This window comes from Populus alba, chromosome 14 (assembly GCF_005239225.2).
Source record: "Populus alba chromosome 14, ASM523922v2, whole genome shotgun sequence".
Taxonomy (NCBI): domain Eukaryota; kingdom Viridiplantae; phylum Streptophyta; class Magnoliopsida; order Malpighiales; family Salicaceae; genus Populus; species Populus alba.
The window spans coordinates 23,060,848-23,085,963 of record NC_133297.1 but is presented as its reverse complement, the minus strand read 5'-3'; the positions used below and the strand labels follow the sequence as shown (position 1 = coordinate 23,085,963).

Below are 25,116 nucleotides of genomic sequence, written 5' to 3'. Positions count from 1 at the left end.
CGTCTCAAGAGTCAATAAAAGATTATCCAAAGACCCTTTACTTAGGCCATCCTTAATGAATTGTATTTTATCTTCATAGTTTACAGATACCATTCCTAAAAAATGACGTGTTGCATTACAAGTCCATTTGGCACATCTATGACAAACTTTCAGTTGTTTTGCACGACGTTTCTTTGCAAAAGTGCTTTTACCTGTTCCAGACATGTATGAAATGAAAGAATTGGAGGACTCACCTGTTAATCGAACCTTTGCTTCAATCAGCTAGCAGATATCTTCAGGAATTCCATGATTCATTAACAACCTCAATCTTACACACCTAGCACGGTAAATTTTTGCAATCACATTTGGAGGCAAAGCGGGAAAATATTTTTTCAACTTTTCAAGAGTGGTGTCTATTTTCAAATGAGAATTGGGGAAGAGATTCAAAAAAGGGACAAAAGAGCAAAGAATTGCACAAATATATACATATATCAGTTATTATGGGAAACTGAAAGAATCGACTTAAGTCACAGAGTACCATAATCCGCCATTTGATCGGGGTGAAAGAGACTAGCAAAATAAAAGTAACACCAAAACAAAACACGAAACAATTTGAGAAAAAACAAATAATCAACCTTTATCTACAAGATCATTCATACCAACGGATTCGTTTTCACTAGGAAAATTATCAAAGTAAGATTTCAAACGATGTTCATTTACCTTAAAAACATTATCATTTTTTGGATTCTCAATATCAAAGGCCCCATAAGGACACACACATTTCACAATAAATGGACCACTCCATCTTGATCTTAGCTTTCCAGGAAATAAATGGACTCGAGAATTATAAAGCAAAACTTTTTGACCAGTATCAACTTTTTGACAATTTTCATAAGTTTTGCAGAATGCATGCGTGTCCTTGAACATGGTGGGCCAATAAAATCCATTGTAAGATTTTTGCAGTCATCTTTTTTGATGAGAAATGACTCCCACATACCTCAGAATGATAAAGTTTAATGACACTACTTACCTCATTGTCCGCAATGCATCTTTGAAATATTTGATCAGGACAATATTTGAAAAAGTAGGGGTCATCCCAATAAAATTTCTTCACTTCGTTCAAAAACTTTCTTTTGTCTTGGGTACTCCAATGAGCTGGCAAATCTCCTAAAGCAAGAAAAATAATATTTTTAGCAAACTAAGGCATTGAACTAAGACAAAGTAAGGAATCGTCAGGAAAGTAATTATTGATTGGTGTGATGTCAGATGTTGAATCTATTGTCAATCTTGACAAATGATTCGTATCAACATTTTCGGTGCCTTTCTTGTCCTCGATTTCTTCCTGAGAATAAATCATTTGCAATTCTTCAAATTCATCAAACTTAGTTTTACTCAAGGTAGATTTAAATTGATCATAAACTAATTCTTCAATAAAATCTACTTCTTGTAAATCATTATCATCTCTAGGTTGCTTGCAAATGTTGAAAATATTCATCTCCAATATCATGTTTTCAAATGATAACTTCATCAGTCCATTCCTACAATTAATCAATGCATTAGAAGTTGCAAGAAACGGACATCCTAAAATAACAGGAAATAAATTACATGCTTCAACAAGTTTTGTATCCAAGACAATAAAATCCACAAGATAAATGAATTTATCGACTTGTACTAACACATCCTCAATTATTCCTCTAGGCACTTTTACAGATCTATCGGCAAGTAAAAGAGTTACAAAAGTTGGTTTTAACTCGCCTAGATTGAGACTTTGAAAAACTGAATATGGAAGTAAATTCACACTAGCTCCAAGATCAAGTAAAGTTCTCTTAATTTTATGTTCTCCAATAAAGCAAGAAATCATAGGACAACCAGGGTCTTTACATTTCAAAGCATTATTGTTCTGAAGAATGAAACTTACTTGTTCGGCTAAAAAGGCTTTCTTTTTCACATTCAGTTTTCTTTTCACAGTGCACAGATCTTTCAAAAATTTAGCATAGGAAGGTACATGTTTAATAGCATCCAACAAAGGTATATTGATCCTTACTTGTTTGAAAGTTTTAAGGATTTTAGAATTGTGATTGACTTTCCTTCGTTTGGTCATGGCATGAGGAAATGGAAATGCTGGCGGAGAATCAATCTTTTCTTTACAATTTTCATATTCAACCTCTTTTTTACCCTCGGAGATTGACTCATCATCTTTCTCACAAGGTTCAAGAGTGGGTTTTTTAATAACCTTACTACTGCGAAGAGTGATGACTGATTTGACTTGATCCATGTGTTGGCTTTTGGAACTACTTGCATTTGCATTGTATTACCCCTTGAGATTTTGTTGTGGTTAAGATGAAAACTTACCTTTCTCTTGAAAATTGAGACCAGATGTAAATTTTGTAAGAGTATCTTTAAAATCTATCATGCTTTGAGCAAGTTGAGTGTTGATTGTCTCCTGCTTTTCAATGAATGCATGCAATGTTTCCTCAAGATTTGTTCTAGGAAGGGGAGCATAAGGAGGTGCATATCCATGAGAATTTTGGAAATTATGATGTGTTTGAAATGGTGGCTGTGAAGTTTACGCATTGTTGTTATCACTCTTCCAAGTGAAATTTGGAAGATTTCTCCAACTAGTGTTAGACGTTTGTGAGTATGGGTTATGATTGGACCTTTGAAAACTGTTTAAAGCATGGGCTTGTTCATGGAGACATTCCTTAAAAGAAGGCAAAGTTGGACAATCATTTGTTGAGTGTTTATTGGTTTCACAAATTTGACACACAATGTCTTGAACAAATTTTAGTTGACCACTCTTTTTCAATTCTAGTGCCTTGACTTTTTTAGCTAAAGATGCAAATTTGGCTTAGAGGTGATGATCTTCCATAAGGTTGTACATACCTCTACTAGTTGTATGAGGTTGAGTTTTACTTGGTGCCTCATAAGTGCCTGTAGTGTCCCAATTTTAAGCAATTTCAGCTAGCAAGTCTAGGCACATCGTTGCTTCATTAGGGTCTTTATCTTAAAAAGTTTCATTGCATATCAATTCAACCATTTGCCTATCTTTAGGTGTTAACCCTTCATAAAAATGTGAAACCAATTTCCATGTTTCAAAACCATGATGAGGGCAAGTATTAAGCAAGTCTTAATACCTATCCCAACATTGGTAAAATGTTTCTCCTGGTTTTTGAGTGAAAGTAATGATTTGTTTTTTAAAAGAGTTTGTTCTGTGAAACGGAAAAAACTTCTTTAAAAATTGTTGTTGTATTTCATCACAAGTACAAATAGATCCTGGTCTCAAATTTTGTAGCCATGTTTTAGCTTTATCTTTTAATGAAAAAGGAAAAAGTTTTAATCTGATGGTGTTCATGCTACAATTTGAATCATTATAGGTGTTACAGACCTCCTTAAATTCTCTTAAATGCAAGTATGGATTTTCTAGGTCTAAACAATGAAAAGAAGGTAAAAGTTGAATAATGTCTGGCTTAAAATTAAAATGAGATGCATCAGAAGGGAAAACTATGCATGAGGGTGCATTTGTCCTTGTGGGATTCATGTGGTCTTTAAGTGTTATAACACCGTTAATCTCATTATAAAGCGACTGGTTATCTTCTTCGGCCATATTTTCTGAAAATAATAAGGATACCCTACAAAGTCTACCACTTAATGTATGTGAAAAAACTCTCATGCATGTGTAGGAAGAGAATAAAAGGAAGAAAAGAAGAGAAAAGGAAACAAAACAAAACAAAACAAAAAACAAGCAAAAGTTAGATAAAATGAAAAGTGAAAAGAGAAAATAAAATAAATATTATAATTTAAACAAGAATTTACCTCCTCGGCAATGATGCCAAAAACTTGACACGATCAAAAGATTGATGTCTTCTCCCAAGTGCAGAAGTGTCGAAGTAATAAATAACCCGGCAAGACCAGGATTGAACCAAAGGAAGGTTAACTATATAAATTATAAATAACAACAACAACAACAATAAATTGAAGAGGGCTTTGAGATGTGATATTGATATAAGGATTAAACAATGATAAAAACAGTTGTCAAGGTTAGAGGATCCACTAATGGTATTCAAACAAGTATACTATAAACTTTTATTACTCAATTGGAAACCACACACAAAGGAGGTTCCAATCGGTAAATTGTTAATATAATTACATTAGTTATGTTATTCGAATAATACTAATACTTGTGAATGTTATCAGGTATTCATGATTATAACTTATGTTAACAACAGATCAAGTTCCTTTCATAGCACAAGTGTCGGTTATACCATACGGTTGGGCTATAAAAGTGTCAAGTATTTGTTGTACCAGTGGTTATACAACATAAATCTAAATTAATCATTTAACAAGCAAAGTATTAAAAGTGAACAAGGTAACAAATACAAAACATGTTAGTATTCTTATAGTATCAGACTTGTTATTATTAAATATACTTTAGTTAAGGAGTTATTGATACTTCAAGTGCAAAATGATGATATAAAACCTTGAAAAAAAAATACACTTTTAAGTACTAATCAACTTCAAAATGAAAGAAGAGAAAGAGAGAACTATTATTCAACCAATGAAAAACTATCCTTTTCATATGGGTTATGTCCCTTTATATATAATTATTGGAAGCGGTTACTTCTTTTAGTAACTATTTTAAAAACATGAACCAGGCCCATCCATTACGAACGAACAAGCCTAACCCAAAAACCAACATATTGAAATGAGGATCTCATTTTCTTTATTGTAAAAACTCTCAAGATCCTCGAGCTTCCTTTCATGTATTATTAGTGAACTAACAAAGTCATCAAGATTTAGAAATATTTTAAGATTCTTGAACTCCTCTATTGTCGTGACCTTTGGGTCACAAACATGAGGTAATGACCTCAAGGTTTTAGTAGCCATTCTCTCATTGGTAACGGCTACAAGCTAACAAATTAATTAATAGTAATAATGTACTGAACATGAGCTTCAAGGTTTTACCGGCCATTCTCTTTCTAACTTACACTTTGTTTTTTATTTTTCAAGCAATTTCCATAAAAGATAACAAAAGCTCTCTTTTCACATTTTCTTCTCTTGGCCGACTGCACACTTCCTCTTTTTTTTTTTCCTTTTTTTTTTCGTTGCTGGCAACTTATAAAGGGGGTTGTTTTGGGCAAATTTACAATTTGGTCCCTAAAGAAATTTCTAGACACTTTAAATTTTATCATACTCTAAAAATTCTAAAACTTTAAACTAAGTTAAAATAATATTTTATAAGACTCCACGCAAAATTTCAACTTAATCTGATGACCAGATTGAAAGGTACGTGCTACAACGTAAAATTAGTCGATTTGTGATTTTTCGTCAAAAATTTAAATTTCATATTTCATACTTGTACAAATCATATCAATTAATTTTGTAAACACCCAAAGGAAAATATATATATATATATATATATATATATATATAATATATATATATATAGAGAGAGAGAGAGAGAGATGATGATGAATGCAGTTTTCGCTACCAATTCTGGATTTGGCAGCGACGCAGCCTTCACTACCAATACAGAAATCGGCAGCGACACAATTTTTCGCTGCCCATTTCTTGATCGGCAGCAAAGCATTTTTCGCTGTCGAGGCAGAAATCGACAGCGATGCAGTTTTCACTGCCGATTTCTCAATCAACAGTGACGCAGAGCTGGGAAGGAGGGGTAAAACCGGTTTTAGATAAACCAAAACAAGGATAAGAACACACCTAAACCAACCCCCAAACAACCCATTTCTTTTGATGGGGAGTATAAATACAAGGAGAGGAGAAAGAATGATCCATCTTCTTCCCAAACCAGCAGCTGCATGCCGTTCTTCCCTTCCTCTTTCACAGCAGAAACTTAAATCAAACCAGTAGAGAATGCTTTATGAACTTGTGAGGGAGAGAGGAGTGGACAGCTGCATAGAGGAGAGGAAAAAGAGAGCTGGAAAACATTGAGAGGAAGAAGAAGGAGGAGAACCAGCAGGAGAAGAGAAAAGAATAGTGTCAAACCTTCCTCAAACTTAGTTAAATTCAGAAGGTATGGGTCATGAAACTCCCTTCCTCTTCCCCTTAAGATCATAAACGAAAATGAAGAAGAAAAACCCTAAGAAAAATTGATCTAAGACCTAAGCCAGCTATGAAGGAAACTGAAATTAACTAGGAGAACTAGCAAACAGAAGTGAAATAAATTCAATTTCAGAACATCTAACAAATCATGGTAGAGGGCTGGCTTTAACTATGGTGTAGGCCAGCATGCATGTGTGTGTGTGTTCTGCTAGGGTAATTAATGTGTTCTGTTGTGATGTTGTTGCTAAAATTAATGTGTTCTGCTGTGATGAAATTAATGTGTTCTGTTGTGATGTTGTTGTTGTTCTGTTGTGATGTTGTTGCTGAAATAAATGCGTTCTGTTGTGATGTTGTTGCTGAAATAAATGCGTTCTGTTGTGATGTTGTTGCTGGAATTTTGTTGAAGAATTATGTGCTGAAACTGAGAGTTCCGATTTGTGTGTTGTGCAGCGAAACTCTATTTCGCTGCCGAAACTGAGCCTTCTGCAGCGAATTAATATTCGCTACCGCAACTGAACCTCCTGCAGCGAAATTCTGTTTCGCTGTCGAAACCAAACCTCCTGCAGCGAATCGATATTCGCTGCCGATTTGTGTGTTGTGTAGCAAAATTCTATTTCGCTGCCGCAACGGAACCTCCTGCAGTGAATCAATATTCGTTGCCAATTTGTGTGTTGTGCAGCAAAATTCTATTTCGCTGCCGAAACTGAACTTCTTGCAGCGAATTGATATTCCCTGCTGAGTTGTGCGTTGTGCAGCGAAACTCTGGCACCAACAGTGATGCAGTTTTCGTTGCCGAACTGGCAGCCTGCAGTGAACCAATTCTCGCTGCCGAACTGGCTGCCAGCAGCGAAACAGTTGTCGCTGCCGAACTGGCAGCCTGCGGTGAACCAGTTCTCGTTGCCGAATTGGGCAGCCCGCAGCGAACCAGTTCTCGCTGCCGATTTCTACAGTAAGCCTCCTAGGCAAGAATGACTTAAATGCTAGTAACAATTTCATGATATGATGGTGTAAAATATGGAACACTTGAATGTGAACATATGAACTCTTGAAATAAGTGTGATGATGAATATGATTCAAAAATAAAATAAATACAACTGTGCTGATTTGTGACCATTGATGTCTTAGGTGGTGCGGTCGGGATTGGATCATCATCAAGACAGGAACAACCCACAGGTAGAGCAGGTAGGTGACTTGCACCTTTCTTTTTTATACGTTGAATCTTGAAATATTTTAACTTGAGTACTACCATATTGTTAGAACCGATATTAAATTGTCGAACGCTTAAATGTTGATTAGCTTCGGCTAATGGCATCCGAATGGATGACCTGGACAGATGAGTGATTAGCTTCGGCTAATGGCATCCAACGGATGGCCGGGACAAAGAATGATTAGCTTTGGCTAATGGCGTCCGAATGGATGGTCGGGATGAAGGACTGATTAGTTTCGGCTAATGGCATCCAAACGGATGGCCAGGACAAAGAATGATTAGCTTTGGCTAATGGCGTCCGAATGGATGGCCGAGATAAAGGAATGATTTCGCTGCCGATGCAGAAATCGGCAGCGACGCAGTTTCCGCTGCCGATTCTGGATCGGCAGCGACCCAGTTTTCACTGCCGATACAGAAATCGACAGCGACCCAGTATTCGCTGCCGATTCTGGATCGGTTGCGACGTAGTTTCCGCTATCGATTCTGGATCGACAACGACCCAATTTTCGCTGCCGATACAGAAATTGGCAGCGACAAAGTTTTCGTTGCCGATTCCTTGATCGGCAGCAATGCAGTTTCTACTGCCGATTTTTGGATCGGCAGTGACGCAGCTTTCGCTATGGAATGCGGATGGATGGTCGGGACAAATGAATGACTAGTTTCGGCGAATGGCATCCGAAAACTTGTGTATCTATATGTACTACTAGCTGTTATATCAAATACATGAAGAAATTATAAATGTTAATGCTTTATTTAATTGCCAGACCGTTAGTTACCATTATTATTATTATTAAGTATTTGCATTCTCTTAAATGTTTTGTACTGCTGCAGGGACGTCACACCAACGAGATGTCTAGGAAACCCGATACACGGGAACCTACTTTTGCAAGGAATTATGTAGATGCATTCTAAATCACAATGTATTTTGTATGGATCAATGTACTAAATGTATAACCTTTATTAGATCCTTTTTGTTTAAAATTGTGATGGCTATTAGTAGGATAAGAATGCAAACTCATGTCTATGTATATATTTTTAATACATGAACTTCAAATCATGCAACCTTAATATTATGTGTTTGTGTAAGATTCACTTTTAAATCAAATGTTGATTGTATGGATTGTATTTTGATGATGTGAGGATTCAAGCTCTTTGATTACCGGCACCATGTGTATTAAATATATATATATAAAAAAAAAATTTACTGTTGTTTTGGGCTAGAAAAGCCGGGTTGTTACAAATTTACTCAATTCTCGAGACCATTTTTTTTTAAATCTCAAATATATATATATATATATATATATTTCTTGGTCCAGTTTATTAGACCTCAGGTGGGGGAACCTATGATTCAACCTTGGAGCACGCATGATAAATGCATGAACATGTTTTTATATGATGAACTCGTTCTTCAAAGGGTGACATATGATTATAAATATTGCATGATGAAACAAGAATTTTGATTTTTTTTTTTCCAAAATTTATAATGGAAATTTCCTGAGTAATGGTCATTGTGTCACCCACAAGTATTGAGTTCAAGATGCTTCAAGAAGAGCTTGCCTTGATGCAAAACATTGTGTAAGGAGTATACACCCTAAAAACAGGTTCTAACATTGTTATTTTATGAGATTTTATTTTATTTTACCATTTTTATTTTAACGATGCAAAAACTTCCACCAAAAAATAATTTTTTTGTGCAGTTTGATTTTATTTACTTCTCGTATTAATACTTTATCTTTTATAATATGAGGTTATATACTCTTTTAAATTTAATCCAACTTGTATAAAGTTATAGGTTTTTTGAAGTTTTATATTATTTTTAGAGTAAATAAATATAATTATTCCGTTAATTTATTTTAAAGATAAATACAGGTAATAATATGAAAAACAAAAGAATATTTTGATATTTTTATGAGCATCGGATCTGTTGACATTTCTATAATATCAAGGTAAAATTCTAGTTTGTATGTATGAGCATTGGATCATTCCATATTCTACTTCGGTTTTCCTAAATTAAGATTAACCAAAAAAAAAAATCCCCCCTCGATAATCTCCCAAGTGAGCAATGAATTAAAGAACAGAAAAAATAATCATAAAAACTTCCCGCTCTAGATATGGGATGGGCGGGCTAAACGAAAAGATTGGATTCTTCAATTTTGGAAATAGCGGAAAGAAAGAGTGGAATTCCAAGAAAGCCCTGGAATATGAAACTATATTTCTTTAACAAGGGGAGTGTGTTCCAGCACAAACAGAAACCCTATTGCCCTCCTCTTCTATATAAAGAAAAGATTTTCCCTAGAGAAACAAAATCAAATCTAATCTAATCTAATGGAGGGTGGGGCAGAAAAGAAGAGAAGAAGGGAAAGTAAGAAGAAAAAGAAGGATTTCGAGTGTGATGGCAAAGCAGAAGGTGGTCATGGACGGCCGGTAGAAGTCAGTGCTAGTGTTATGGGGTTGTTTTCTGAATTCGCGTTTGCAGATTGTTCAGGGGGCAGAGAGGAAGGAAGAGAGCTGCAGTTATGTGTTTGGTATTGTGATAATTATTATTTTATAAAAAATATTTTTAGTTGAGGTTGAGTTGGTATTTATATATGTTTGGTTAAAATTATTGTTAAAATTAAAGTTGAACAAAAAATAATTTAATGTATTTGGTGATATATATTAATATTAATGATTTTTAATTTAAATATTATAGATTTAACTACTGTTATTATATCATAAAATAAATAATATTTTATTCAAAAAAAATATATTGTTTCATTAAACTATCTATAATTTCATCACGTAATAGAAGAAAAATAGAAGAAAACGATCCAATTTTAGTTGCTATAAGGTTCTAAACCGAGTTCTTGGCTATCATATTTTTGCTCTAATGATTTCAAAACATAGTAAATTGGCACTTGAAACACATCGGTCGATGTTTCAAGGAGATCGCCATGCATTTTCATTACTGGGGGAAACATGAAGGGAAAAAACCATATAGTTAGCAGCCACAACATACACTCTTCTGTGTAGCATTGCAGCATGCCATGCTCTGAATTCTTTAGGATAAAAAACTTCAAATTGTGCCTCTCTTCACGTAGTTTCATTAACTTGTGATGCTATTATTATCTTGAAAAACAACCTTAAAAGGCTGAGAGGCTTTGTTGCATTCAAATGATCGTTTTAGCCTCCTTTGCAACAGCAGGAACATGTTGGGCGGAATCCGGGGACCGGTGATGTACTGATTATTGCTCAACGGAGGGGTAAGCACACTGAGACACAATATTTTACGTGGTTCGGCAAAACTGCCTACATCCACGGGAGAGAGTCCATTTATTAGAGATGGAGAAAGAATACAATAAATACATGGAGGGGGATATCATCACTCAACTCCCTTCTCTCTTGCTGCCCTTGCAGCTGCAGGGCTGCTGCCATGGGCAGCAGCCCTTCCTCTTCTCTTTCTCTTCCACTCTCTACAATTCTCACTTTCTCACTCTCACATAGCTCTCTTTGTATGGTGCCTATTTATAGGCAGGATGGTGGCTTCTCTTCTTCTTTCCAACAATTGCACATGGGAGTGGGTGGCTGCCATCTTCTTCAACAAAGGCTGCTGCCACTTGCTTGGTGGTGGTGGCCACTTGCTTGGTGGTGGGGTAGTCCCACTAATGGCAATACCTAACAATCACCCCCTTTGTCATTTATGTGGGCAATTGTCCTCTTGCTTCATCAGCACAAGCTTGCATTCTGCAGCTTTTCCAAGCTTACCATTTCGAGAGCGTCTGTGGCCAAGTTTACAGGTACTCGCCAAACCTTTCAATCACCAGAGTCACCAAAGCACACCCTTGCTTACACCAAAGGATCACTTCAACCAGATGGTCTCACACATCACATCTGAAGAGTGTTAACGCTTGTCTCTAGGACACAACATTCCTCTTCGAGTGTATCATCCATGCTCGGTCCGGAATGATTCATCAAGCCTCACAACAAGGCTTACAACACCCCCTCAAACGGATATTCCAAGTGCGACAGTCATTATCTGAGTATCTCAATATGATCACAAGCCCACCACTCTTCCAAGAGTCTACTCATCCAGGAGTTGCGCCTGCCCTCTGTTCCACCCTAGGAACCACGCCTTACTTCTCCATGAGTCTCTCGCTCTTAGTCGTAAGAGTCCAGGTAGCTCTCCACCTTTAACCATGGGGGTAGCCCATTAAAGGTTGATCCATATCTATCTCCATACTCTGAGTATTACAATGCCATTACCGAGCTCACCACCTTAACAAGAGTCAACTCGTTCCCGGAACCTGCGCATGCCCTCTGCTCCTTCATAGCAGTCGCGCCTTAATGCTCCACAAGCCACACACTTATTGTTCAAGGCAAATATCTTCTAGCTCATTGATCTTTAGCATGGGGGCAATATCCATGAAAGTCAATCCTGCATTTGTCTTCATACTCATCATAGCCACTTCATTGGCTATCCATCTGTCCACTTATATCTAGCCATCACATCGACTCTGGGGCGTTCTGAACTGGGGCTCCTATCATAGCCCTCACACCTTCTCCTGAGGTGTCTCCGCTCGTCGTCATGCGGCGGTCTGAACTGGGTTCACATCGTGGCCCACACCTTCCATCCGAGGTGTCTCCGCTCGTCGTGAAGCGGTCTCATCCTCCTTCATCGGGATGACTCCAGTGGCTCCAAGATTCTTTACCACCATGTGGACTTGGGAGAGATTACTGCCACTAACTACATAGAAAGAGAAAGTTGCGGTATACTCCTCGCAATCCTCCACCTTGATTTCTATGTTTGGAGCTTCTACGCCTTTCTGCTTGATAGCTCCACCTACACCAACTCTCTTTGGTGTCTTCGCCTTTCATCATAGGCGGTCGCCTTTTATCACAGGCGTTCGCACCCCCTCAATTAGGTGCATCTGCAACAACTCATCTTTCCATCCTTGCATGCATTGGAAAGGTCCTCGCCTGTTGTCTTTATCAAGAGCACATGAGACTTCCTGTTGTACAACTTTCACACAGTCTCTGCTCTGAGCTTCATCTGGGAACTCTTCTTCTCCTTGCACCTGTTGTCTCATTACAGTACCTCATTGGATCCCTTGGGTACTCTTGCACAATCTCCGTGTGCCCTCGTGCAATATCTATTCTCCAGATTTTCTCCCCATTCCTTGCTTATGTTTGACAGCAGCTTATCCTGTCACAACACCTATCCAAGTCAAAACTGGGTGCCAATCCTTATCCCCTTGTTGTATTTCTCTTCCATTATCAGGGTCTTCATCAATTCTCCCCTCGAGAAATCACAGTCACCGAATCTGCCTTCTTTGGAGAAATCACCACTTCATCAGATCCTTGATCATGCAGAACCCAACTGTTCCCCTTGTGTCGTCATCCTGCTAGTCTTCAACCGTTTCATTACAAACTGCTATATATACGAAAATAGTACCGTATGGATATTCCTTCCACTAAGCAAGTTCCCAGGAAAGATTGGAGGGGTCACAACGGTCCCGTTTAAAACCCAATCTCCTAGACAGAACTTCTTAGGCCATATCTATCCATCGTACTGTCTCTCCGTATATACAACCATTTGCTAGCTCTGTTGCGGCTTTCCTTTACAAGTGATCTGGAATATACAGGTTTAATACATGATTTCTCAACATCTAGCAAGACTACTAGTGCTTAGATTCGTCAAGATTGGTCTTCATCAGTTTTCACTCTACACCTCAAATTGTCCACATCTCGGGTGTCCTGAGTGTCCCAATTTTGCCTTCCATCAAGGCATTAAAATTTTCCCATTTAACATTTCAGCACATGTAATTGGGTAAACATGTGCACCTTCTTCTTCTTCATCTCCATCGACCACCATGATGACCTTCAGATGCCTCCTCATTGGGCAATCTCTCTTTAATAATTCACCATTTTCGGTCTTGAATCTCAACGATCGGACCGTACCATTGCATCCGGAATGATCAAATTAGCTGGAAACATGTCTTGAATCGTCCAAATCGCACTTCAGATGGCTAAGATTTGATCAAAACAATTCTGGCCTGCTCAACGGCTCAGATCCGGTTGCACGTAGGATCAGCTACACTGGATCCTATCCCTCGGCTCAGCTCCAACTCGGCTCGGCTCAACTCGGCTTGGCGTGGCTCGGCTCTCGGCTGATGACGTGGCAGGTGGGTCCCCCTATGCTGACATGGATGTTGACTAGTCAATTGCTTTGCTGACTGTGTATGATGATGTCATCCTTGCATCATGCTGATGTCATGATACAGTCACTGTTCATAATAACACTGTTCATGTCTACTGTTCATATGGGTCGGGTCAGCTGGTCTTCGGGTCGGGTCAACTCATCCCGGTGAAGAAGACGCGTGGCATGCGTGGGCGCGTCTGCGCGCGTGGGCAGACGCCTTGCCGGAGAGTGATGGAGAGTGCAGCCATGTCCGACGTCCGATTTTGACGTTGTTTTCACCAGTGGCTTTGTCTCGTCCTCCTCTACACAGTGGGATGGTCAAAACACCATTTTTACAACTTTCATTTTTGAGCAAAAAATCAAACACCACTTCAAACCAAAAAGCTCTGATACCAATTGTTGGGCGGAATCCGACGACCGGTGATGTACTGATCTTTGCTCATAGGAGGGGTAAGCACACTGAGACACAATATTTTACGTGGTTCGGCAAAACCGCCTACATCCACGGGAGAGAGTCCATTTATTAGAGATGGAGAAAGAATACAATAAATACATGGAGGGGGATATCATCACTCAACTCCCTTCTCTCTTGCTGCCCTTGCAGCCCTTCCTCTTCTCTTTCTCTTCCACTCTCTACAATTCTCACTTTCTCACTCTCACATAGCTCTCTTTGTATGGTGCCTATTTATAGGCAGGATGGTGGCTTCTCTTCTTCTTTCCAACAGCTGCACATGGGAGTGGGTGGCTGCCATCTTCTTCAACAAAGGCTGCTGCCACTTGCTTGGTGGTGGTGGCCACTTGCTTGGTGGTGAGGTAGTCCCACTAATGGCAATACCTAACATCCAAAGATTTTCAAGCGCATCATGTAGACCGCCTTAAAAGGTTTTGCCAAGCGCAATATCCTGTGAAAAATAATAAAGATTTTCAAGAACTTTGTAGAATGTGTCTTGATTAATTATTTGAAATTCTTTTAGAGTATTTTCAAGCAAGAATAATTTTTTTAGTTATCCTAAGTATTGCAATATTATTGAATTATATTTATAGTAGATATAAGTCTGAAAATAATGTATCTTTTTAATTGGTTGATGAAACGGTTGACCGTTTTATATAATAATTTAAGTAGTTGATTAAGTTAATTTAAAAGTATTTATATTTTTAACTCATTAAGATTTTTCTGAATTTTTGACAGTCTTCTTTGTATTTAAAACATTAGTGTCAACATAAAAAATATATAGCATATAAAAACCCTGGTTTACTAAACCTGGCCTGGCAGGTCAACTTAGAATCCGGTGGCTGGATCGGTTCAGGTTTAATAAAAAAGTGGTCGGGGCAACAACCTGGTCAACCCGGCAGGTCAACCTATGACCCGGGCAAACCCATGACCTGGCAAAAATAAGTCCGGGTTTATTAAAGTTTTTTTCTCTCTCAATTGCTCTTTCCTTCACTTGATTCTTTCTTAAATTAGTGTTTTATATGTTGGACTTTGTAAGTTTACAAGGTTTTTCTTTCACTTTTCTTATTTTTTTTCCTTGGATTTTAATTTTTTTAATGTTTTCACCTTACTTTTCTCTCTTGCCTTTTCTTTTCTTTCTTTTTCAATTCTGCTTCTGCCTAGTTGACAACATATAAAAGGAAGGAAAAACTGGTTTGCTTTATTTTTTATGGGAAAATAATCATTTTACCCTGAATAAATCTTTTTTACTTCTATTTGATGGTCTTTATTTTTTTTGTTAGCACTACCAAGCTTCGTTCATCCTAAAATTTTAACTAGACTTTATTCAATATATTTTAAGGTTCCTCACAAAATTTCAGCTTAATCTGATGGTCAGATTGAAAATTAAGCTCAATAACATAAAACTGGTCAAATTGTGATTTTAATCAAATTTCTGAATTTCTCCAAAAATATTAAAATTTTAACCCAAGCTAAAGCATCATATTAGAAGGCTCCACGCAAATTTTCAGAATTTTCTAATAAACCGATCAAGAATTATAAATTTTTTTATATAAAACTAGTCAATTTATGATTTTTTGCCTAGAGGGTTTACAGATATCCTCAACAACCTCTTGTTCAATGTAAATTATCATAAAATATGCTAAGAACTCCCCTTTCATTTTAATCCATCAATATATATCATCATCATGTATTGCACCTAAGCCTTCAACAATAAATCTATTACACCTAAGCCTTCATCAATATTTTAATATATTGATGGATTACAATCTTGACCTGGGTTATAGCACACCCAAGCTTTCAACATGGCTTCGCTCTTGACCTCGGTCAGTGTTTCAAAGAGACATGATCATTCATTTAGGACTAGGATGCATGATCCAAACCATTGTACTCCTTCGGATGCATATGGGGGGACATTCAAATTGTAATAAATAAACAAACAAATAAATAAAAGTTTCTTGTAACGATATCTGATGCCAGCTTTCCCCTGCTAAAATGGTGGTTTGCCCATCATTTGTAACGTGACCTCCAAAGGTTTATTGACCTCCTTGTAAGCACAAGTACAAGAAACACAAACACACGTTGACAACCTGTTGAAGACAATGGTGATGGTAGCAGAAGAGAGGTAAACATTGGTCATCTTTCAAGGTAATACAATTTAACTTACATTCCCCTTTCAATCATAGTACAACTCTCAACCTCATTGAAAATGTGAGTAAAGACCTTATCCTCGTTCATATTTTTTAGTCCTCGTAACCAAACCATGCCAAATAAAAGTGTGATAATAAAATCTTACTAATTAAAAATCCTGAATTGGTAGCAGAGCTAGTGTATTGTGTGTTAAAAGTAAAACACCATTTTCCCATATTGTAAGTGATTCTAGAAAACATTTGTCTAGAAACAAGTGTTGAAAAACAAAATTACGTGAGTGTCAATGGTGTTTGGATATGTACCCTCCTCTCTACGCAAGATGACAAGCTTTTTCAATGACTCATGACATTCGTTTGGTATCGTGTTCTTGTTCTAAATAGAATTATATAAAATTTTAAAAAAACTTTATTTAAAATTATTTTTTTATGTTTTTAAATTGTTTTGATATGATGATATTAAAAATATTTTTTTAAAAATAAAAAAATATTTTAATATATTTTCAAGTTTCAACCTACATAGTATAACTGTTACTATACTTCCAAACGCTCGTATAAATCTTTAAACTATCCTCGTAATAGATTGAAACTTGAAAGCATGATGTTGTTGCAAAGACCAACACGTTCCTGAACATTAGCCTTCAATCAGCATAAAATAAGAAAAAACATTAAGGCATAATGTGACTTGGTACATGCTACAACTTGAAAACAAGTATTTCAGGGGGAAAAAAAAGGGTTACATATTAATCATCTTTACTCAATAAGCATTCTAATTATGTATTTCACATTATGTATAAAATGCACACACGTGTTTTTCATATCTTGTGTATTCCTCTCTACACATATTAAATTATGCTTATGATTACAAGCTTATTTATAGGCTTCAAGTCCTAAACAAATAAGAACTTAAACTACTAAAAAAAATAATCTTAATTTGAACAGTAAACATACTCCATTGACTTAACCGGTTGACTGATTTATTTAATTCAACCAGTCAACCAGTTCCTTTATTTTTTAAAAAAAAATTGAAATTTGGTTTACTTTTAACATCATCCCCTAAACTTAATTTCTTTGTAACTCCTAGCATATCTTTCATCTTGGCAATAACATAATGTTTGAGTGGTTTAGTGAAAATGTCTGCAGCTTAATCTTCGGTCTTTATATACTTGACTTCAACGTCCTTGTTTGTAATGTAGTCTCGTAAGTAATGAAATCTTGTATCAATGTGCTTACTTCTGTTATGAAACATTGGATTCTTTGCTAAGGCAATGGTTGATAAGTTTTCCACATAAATTTATGTAGGCTTTGCTTATGACATTCACAACTCTTTCAATAATCTTTTTAGCCATATGGAATGATAAACACATGTTGTAGTAGCTACATATTTAGCTTCACAAGTTGATAATGTGACTATAGGTTGCTTCTTTGAACTCTATCTGAATGTTGTATCTACCATGTAGAAGGCAAAACCTGTAGTGCTCTTTATATCATCCATATCTTTAGCCTAATCACTATCATTATAGCCTATAAGTTCTAAGCTTATTAGAATGCCAAAATCAACAATATCTTTAATATACTAAAGAATTCGCTTCAAAGCTTTGAAATTTATCATAGTTAGTGTATCCATAAACCTACTCATAAGCCCTACTCCAAATAGAATATCTGGACAATTCCATATCATCTATGTTAAACTCCCACCTAGGCTCTTGAATATTTTAGAGTTTACCTTCTCTTCTTCATCATTTTTTGACAACTTCACTCCACACTCAACTAGAGTACTCTTGCACAATCCTTCATTTTGAACTCTTTAAGAATCTTTTTTAAAACTTCTTTTAATTCACAAAAATTCCATCTTTTCCTTGCTTGATCTCAATCCCTAAGTAGTATGTCATAAGACCAATATTCGTCATCTCAAACTCCTTAGCATTACTTGTTTAAAGTCTACAAATATCTTTGAATCATTTCCTGTAAAAATCAAATCATCCACATATAAGCATATAATAAGAGTATTATCACTCTCTTTTATCTTTACATAGATAACATATTTATAGGGGAATTATTCAAATCCAATCTTTAAGAAATAACCATCAATGCAACCATACCAAGCCTTTAAGGCTTGCTTTAATCCATACAAGACTTTGTTTAACTTTAAAACCTTGTCTTCATGTCATTTCACATCATAATCCATATGTTGCTCAATGCAAACCTCCTTTTCAAGAAAACAATTTAGAAAAGCTAATTTGACATCCATTTGATGGATTTTCCATCTATGTTGGGCATGTAAAACCCAACAAAAAATAGTAATATGCCGGCCTATGCTAGTCAAGAATTAAGGGAAACAAACCAGCCTATTATAGGGAAGAATTGGGGACGGAGAAAACCAAACCTAGATCAACCAAAGAAGGAATAAAAACAAGGTTAACTAGCCCCTCAACACCCCATCACATTTATGACTGATATCAAATACAAAGGGGAGAAAAAGAGATGACTCTTCCTCTCCTCCAAAACCGGCAGCAGCCTTAACTGCACCAACCACCCCTTCCTAAGAAGAAAACCTAACTAAACCAGCTTACATGCCATTTCTCTTGAGTTTTGAGTGAATGAAGAGTTAGAGAAAGGAGAGAAAACTGAGAGGATGGAAGAAGAAAGAGTCGGCTGGAACAACAAAAGGAAGAAAAAAAAAACTAAGAGAAAACAGGTAGAAAAACTATTAAAACTTCCCCTAAGGCTATTTAAAATCATGTGGTAAGAGTAACATCACTTCTTTACTTGTTTCTTTAAGATTTTGGGACAAAAAAGAGGTGGAAACCTCAAGGAAAAGACTTAGGGTTCTTACACCTATGGATTAGCATAGATTAGACAGAAAGATTGAAGAAAATGGAGCTAAAAAGGGATATAATTCTAGAACCTTTAACAAAAGAAATAGGTGTATATGGATGAGCAAACCTTAACTAAGGATTGGCCAATTGAGATAATGAAAGGAGATGGAATAAAGTGATAAAATGTGTAATTTTGACCTTATTAATGTAACAGCCCAGCCCAACATGCTGAATATAGTTCGCTTTGGGCCTTACCTCCCTCACGGTTTTATTCCTGGTGACGCAAGCCTACTTATTGAGCCTGACGCTCTAAAACGCGTTCAACAACTTAGCACCAGCAGTACTAATAAGGCCAACAACACACCACTCACCCGCCGATGTGGGATCTTACAACCCACCCCCTTAAGGAGCCCGACGACCCCGTCGGCACAACCGGACAGCCAGTGAGGTCGGCTCTGATACCAAATGTAACAGCCCGGCCCAACATGCTGAATATTGTCCGCTTTGGGCCTTACCACCCTCACGGTTTTTATTCCTGGTGACGCCAGCCCACTTACTGAGCCTGATGCCCCAAAACACATTTAACATGTTAGCACCAGCACTACTAATAAGGCCAAGCAACACACCCCTTCACCCGCCGATGTGTGATCTTACAATTAAACTCATAGAAACATGCTTGAGCTAAAGAAAAAATTCATGTTTATGTTAATGTATTGATTGTGCATATATAATTGAAGAACTTTTATGAAAGTGAAATGAAATGAAAGAATGTGCAAAATTGTGATCTTGTTAAATCCTTATAGGAATGCTTGAGCTTAATAAAAAATGATGCCATGATTAATGCCTTTAGTTTGTTTGTATGATGAATGAACTTGTATGATTATGTACCAAGTAAATATATGTGTGATTATGACATGTTATTGTGAACATACTTGTGATAAAAATTACGAATTACATGTGCAAACTAGGGAGAAAATGGACACCAATGTTCGGTCATAAAAAAAGAGAGAACCATGAAGGAACTTGCCATGATGAACACCTTTAAGGAAACAAGTCATAGGACGAAAATGAAACCCTTGTATAATATGAAATTACTATTAGTTTGTGTTAATGTATTGCTATGATGCAATTGAAAACATAAAATGTATGATTGTGGCAAAATTAAGTGTTGGTCTTAAAGTAATGGTTAGTATCAAATAACCATCTCAACCCAATAGCTTAAATTGTTAAGTAAGGTTCAATATATGATTTATATTATTCTCTAATAATTAGTAGAACCTTTGAAAAATATACATGTTTAGACTTGGTTGCGTATTGCTTAATCACTTTGTGATAATTGTTTTCTTCCACATCAACCACATGAATTGTGGAGCATAAGTAGAGCAAATACTTTTTGAGCAGTCATAGTGGAGCACTACTCTAGTAAATATTTTATGATGATTATGACTAATCAATGTGATAATGGAGATATAGTGTTATCATTATGAGTTCTTTTTTTAACAGCAAAATTAAATCAAATTATTTATCCACAGTACATCTAAACTCAAGCCATTGGACACAAATAATAGAGAGTTCTTTTTCAAGGCATAAATTAGATAAAATATAGTGTTAGTTTCTTTTTATCTGCTTCTTGAGATAAATGAGTACCCAACTTACTAATTAACTGGTTTTAAATTAATAAAAAAAATTTTTATGAGAATGAGTTCTTTTTGTTTAGTTCAAACAATTCATCACACTCGCACAATATTAAGGAATTTACCATACAGTACCCAAAAAATATTCATGAATTTACAATAGGAAAGATTGAAAGAGATTTTGACAGGAATAATGATTACTATTTAGATACGTTGGATACTGGTGTCACTACATAGAAACTGCAATGAAGGCAGAATCTTTATACTGTGCTACAAAAGCTTAATAATCATGTCGAGGGGTACAACACGCCATAGCCATTATTTAGCTGACACGACCAAAGGATTGATATCTTATCCCAAGTATAGGAGTGTCGAAGTAATAAATAACCCGACAAGACCGGGGTCGAACCACAAAGAGATTAACTATATAAATTATAAATAATAATAGTAACAACAACAACGATGATGATGATGATAATGGTGATGATGAGTTAAAGAGGACTTTGAGATATAAGATTAATGTAAAGATTAAACAATGATAAAAAAAGTTGTCAAGGTTAGAGGATCCACTAATGGTATTTCAAATAAGTATAATATAAACTCTTTTTATTACTCAACTGGAAACTTGTAAACCCCGGGAAAAAAATAAATAAATAAAAGTGAAGAAATTCATGCATATGGTTAAATAAAAACAAGAATTCAGAAATTTTTTAATATAAAGTTCTGGGCAAAATAATTCGAGACATTATAATAAACCCGGTACTGTTGAGGGTTGGATGTAATTGAAGAGAATAATACACTTAAAGGAAAAGGGGGCCTAAATGCAAATAAGGGACATTATAGAGTATAAATACCCTCTCCTCACCAAAAGAAATCTGCAGGAACCATAAGAAAAGAAAATAGGGAGTTTTGCATCCATTCTTGCAAAATCAAAAGAGAAACACTAAAATTTCAAGAACCCATCCAAGATTAAGGGTTTATAGATGGGATAAGCACTTGTGTATAAGGGATTAACAAGAAAATTAAACAAGAAGAAAAGAAATGAGGGAGTTGAAAATCTTCAACTGGTTGAAGATCAGAATCTTAATTCGTACCGGGTAAGGTGTTCTAAACATGATCTTAAAAATTCATTTCAAATTCGATAATGAATTGATGCCTTGATATTGAACTATAGGTTAGGATTCTTAGACATGAATTGGGGAAAAAGTATTTGTTGTTAAAATTAAGTTAATTCATGTGTGGTATGTAGTTTATGAAAGTATTGTGTGAAGGGAAGGGAGTGATGAATCTGGACAAACTCGTCTCCTGACTTTCAGTCAGATTTCCAATGAGGAATTAGGATTGGGTTCCTCATAGAAATTGTAGATTTTGGAAGCTGATTAGTCCTTAAAAGTGTATTTTTATCAAGGTTTTATATCATCATTTTGCACTTGAAGTATCAATAACTCCTTAACTAGAGCATGTTTTATAATAACAAGTCTGATAATATAAGATACATTTAATTTATGGTAAATGCTCATTTTAAATGCAGGTATATCTCACAATTCAAAGGATTGATTGTTGTGATTAATTATTGGAAGTGAAAGGACAAAGAAAAGGCTAAGCTTAGGAAGGAGATGTCGATTCAATTCAAATTCAAATATTATTCAGTCATTGGGTCATATCTGGAGCTATAGATCTTGGATTTAAATTTGGTTTATATGGCTAGAAAGATAAGAAATAGGCCTACAACTTTCATGATAGGGAAAGACTTATAATCTGCCATTTTCAAATTCAAAGTTTGGCCATAAAGAGAAAGTCAGAATCTGTCTTGCAATCTAGCCTAAACATTGCTCAGAATTTTACCTATATCTAGAGTTCTAGAAGGCTAAATTATGTGAAATTTGGTGGGTGAAAGGAAAAGACAATTTACAACAACTTTCATGTAGAAGACATACTCAAATTCTGATGGTAACAATGACATTTCATCCAGACAAGAGCTTGAGGGCTATCCACCACGTCCACCAGCAGCACTACTCAGTATTTTAGACATATCTCGAGCTGTAGTGATCCAAATGCTCTAAAATGTGTTGGGTGGAAGGAAAAGATAATTTCAAACAACTTTTACGAAGAGCACTTTGCCAAATGCTAATTGAATCAATGTCATTTCATCCAGCCAAAGTACTTGCGTGTTGTTGTCCCCCAAGTCCACTAAATCAATAGTTGGCCACTACATGAATAATCAATTACCAAATGAATAGTTTTTAATGTTAGCCTATAAGAGGAGGCATTTTCCAATCATTTAGGCATCTTGTTTTTTAGATCAAGATCATGTTCTTGCTCTTTCTCTTTATATTTTTGTAATGCTTAAGTTTTGCTTTCATTAATCTCTTGTTCATGCTTTTCATTTCCTTTACTATACTTATATAATCATGTTCTCCTCTTGTTTATATATATTTCTTTTCTTTGTTATGTTTAGCTAAGTTAATTATGTCAAGGTGAAAAGGTTTCACTAATGGTGTTAGGATAAGTATAATATAAACTCAATATGGACTTTAATACTTTATATCATAAAAAACAATTGCTATTAACATGTCTTTATCATTTTTATCTTATTAATTGTTAATACCTTGCTTGTTAAATGGTTAATCTAAATTTGTGTTGTATAACACTTGGTACATCAAATACTTGATCCTTCATAGTCTTCGGCTGACATCATTGTTATGAGTGGAACTTGATTTGTTGTCAACATAAGTTAGTATCATGAATACTTGATAAAATTTATAAGTATGGTGTTACGTAAATAAGATGATTAATATGTTCATGTTGATAATTTATAAAGAGTTTATACGTTACTTATCTCTAATACTATTAGTGGATCCTCTAACCTTGACATTTGTTTTTATCATTGTTTAATCTTCACATTTATCTTACATCTCAAAGTCCTCTTTAACTCATCATCATCATCATTGTTGTTGTTATTTATAATTTATATAGTTTACCTCCCTGTAGTTTTGACCTCGGTCTTGCCGAGTATATTTATTTCTTTGACACTCCTACACTAGGATAAGACATCAACTCTTTGATCATGTCATGTTTTTGACGTCGTTGCCGGGGAGGTAAATTCTTGTATAAATTATAATAATATTATTTTGTTTTCACTTTTCACTTTTCTTGTATCTAACTTTTGTTTTGTTTAATTCTTCCTTTTATTTTCTTCCTACACGTGCATGAGAGTTTGGTCACGTACATTAAGTGGTAGACTTTGTAGGGTATCCTCATCATTTTCAGAAAAAATAGCCGAAGAAGATAACCAGTCGCTTCATAATGAGAATAACTGAGTTAGAACACTTAGAGACCACATGAATCCTAAAAGAACAAGAGCACCCTCGTATATAATTTTCCCTCCTGATGCATCTCACTTTAATTTTAAGGCAGGCATTATTCAACTTTTACCTACTTTTCATAGCTTAGATCTAGAAAATCCATATTTGCATTTGAGATAATTTGAAGAAGTCTGTAACACATATAATGACTTAAATTCTAGCATGAACACCATCAGATTAAAAAATTTTCCCTTTTTATTAATAGATAAATTTAAAACATGGCTACAAAATCTTAGGTCAGGATCTATTCATGCTTGTGATGAAATGCAACAACAATTTTTAAAGAAGTGTTTTTCATCTCACAAAACAAACTCTTTCAAAAGACAAATCACCACTTTCACTCAAAAATCAGGAGAAACATTTTACCAATGTTGGGATAGATATCGAGGCTTGCTTGATACTTGCCCTCATCATGGTTTTGAAATATGGAGATTGGTTTCACATTTTTATGAAGGGTTAACACCTAAAGATAGATAAATGGTGGAATTGATGTGCAATGAAACTTTTGAAAATAAAGACCTTGGTGAAAGCAATGGAGTATCTAGACTTGCCTAAACTGAAAAAGGCTTAAAATTGGGACCACTACAGGTACTCTATTGAGGCACTAGGTAAGACTCAACCTCCAGCACTTCCATTTCCTCATGTCATGACCAAACAAAGGAAAGTCAATCACAACTCTGAAATCTTTGAAACTTTCAAACAGGTAAGGATCAATATATCTTTGTTAGATGCTATTAAACAAGTACCTTCTTATGCTAAATTTTTAAAAGATTTGTGCACTGTAAAGAGAAAACTGAATGTGAAAAAGAAAGCCTTTTTTAGCCTGAACAAGTAAGTTCATTCTTCAGAATAATAATTCTTTGAAATATAAAGACCCTGGTTGTCCTACAACATTTCTTGCTTTATTATGAAACATTTAAAATGAGAGAGCTTTACTTGATCTTGGAGCTAGTGTGAATTTACTTTCCATATTCAGTTTTTCAGAGTCTCAATCTAGGTGATTAAAACCAATTTCTATAACTCTTTATTTGACCGATAGATTTGTAAAAGTGCCTAGAGAATAGTTAAAGACGTTAGTACAAGTTTGATAAATTCATTTATCTTGTGGATTTTCTTATCTTGGATACACAACGTATTGAAGCATGTAATTCAATTCCTGTTATTTTATGACGTTCATTTCTTAGCCACTTCTAATACATTGATTAATCCTGTAGAATGGACTGATGAAGTCTATATCATTTGAAAACATGACATTGGAGATGAATATTTTTCAATA

At 35.5% G+C, this 25,116-nt stretch overlaps 2 pseudogenes; both read right to left on the bottom strand.

Moving 5' to 3' along the window:
- Positions 1–25,116, bottom strand: part of LOC140954571 (uncharacterized) — a 93,142-nt pseudogene that overhangs the window by 13,343 nt on the left and 54,683 nt on the right.
- The window catches only part of LOC140954524 (uncharacterized), a 27,910-nt pseudogene continuing 3,295 nt past the window's right edge, over positions 502–25,116 (bottom strand).